Here is a 1,451-nt window from a genome sequence, read left to right on the forward strand (position 1 = left end):
AACACTCCAATTCCCATCAACCCTAGGCTGGCCGAAATTCATAGGGTTCCTTAACATATCATTTTGTTTTGTTTTACACAATTTCTAAGTTTATTTAAGCATATTTGCATGAAATTTAAAGAAATAAATTAGAGATTATTACTAACCTTTGTGTAGCAATTTCTAACTCCCCTTTTCTCCAATTTGCTTTCTATTTCTTGCTCCTTTATACTTTTCAAGATGCAAGGATGAGGTTTAAGTTGATAATTTAGGGAAATTAGGGTTTAATTGATGGGTTCAAAAGCTTGAGTGCAAGTGTAACACCCCTAAGTTCAGTAGTGCGTTCTACTATTCCAGTGACCAGTGTTGTTTGGACAGCTAGGATGCCTAGAACTACACTTCGATATGAGTGAGGAGACATAAAATAATAAAATACAAGAAAAGAAAATACAAGAAAAACAAAGGAAAAATAATAGCAAAGAAATGTATCCAAGTTAAGCGAGCCGAGAACCCTAGCGATGGGTGATCGCACTGGGAAGTCACAGCGTGGGCCGTTGACTAGCCCTGGACCGCGGAGAACCCTGAAAAATATTTTTTAGGACTTAAATAGACACCTATTGAAGTATAAATACCATTAAAAATATTAAAGAAAAATTAATTAATTAGTACAAAGAAAAGTGAGAAATCAAAAAATGAACAAAATTCGGTATTACCGAAAAGTCGGGAATGCAACCCGAACAGGGGCATTGTGGTCATTTGACACCCCAAGTTGTCTTTTGACCTAAATTTCCATTAAAAATACATGATATTACACTTGGAAAATGTCATGAAAAATTAAATTGGTGGTACCTAATGTAAATAGCAAAAATTGGGAGTTAAATATGGAAAAATGAAACCTTAGAATAAACAATGATTTAATTCTCACATAGTGCTCCACTAACTCATTTAAGTGGACCACTAAAGCTTCATTTGGGCAGAATATTTTCATCTTCTTCAACCTCCCAAACCAGAACCAGCCGAATCCTTTTCTTCTCTCAAGTTCCTCCATGGCCGTCCATGGCCACGCTCTATGCAAGCTTGATCTAAGCTCCTTTCTTCCCACTTTCCTTCATTAAAGATTGTCCATACACCTTGGGAAGTAGATAGGCAATAAGAAGACCAAGTTTTGGAGAGATTTTGAAGAGTTTCCAAAGTGGTAAGTTTGTGTTTTTGGGTTATGGCTTCATTAAAGTTAGTAAGAATGTTATGGGTACTTGAATTATGGAGAGATTTTTGAGGTTTGATGTTTAAAGGGAGAGGTGTATTTTTGGTAGCCATGGAAACTCCTTGAGGATAGTTTATTCTTGCTTGTAAATGGTAGATTAAAAGGTTGATTAAATGTTTATGTGTGTAGGAATTAATTTGGGTGATGTATACTTAGTATATGTGAATGTGTATTTTAAATTGGAAGCTTAGAAATTAATGGAGTGTAA

The sequence above is a fragment of the Hevea brasiliensis genome, chromosome 8 (assembly GCF_030052815.1).
Source record: "Hevea brasiliensis isolate MT/VB/25A 57/8 chromosome 8, ASM3005281v1, whole genome shotgun sequence".
Lineage (NCBI taxonomy): Eukaryota > Viridiplantae > Streptophyta > Magnoliopsida > Malpighiales > Euphorbiaceae > Hevea > Hevea brasiliensis.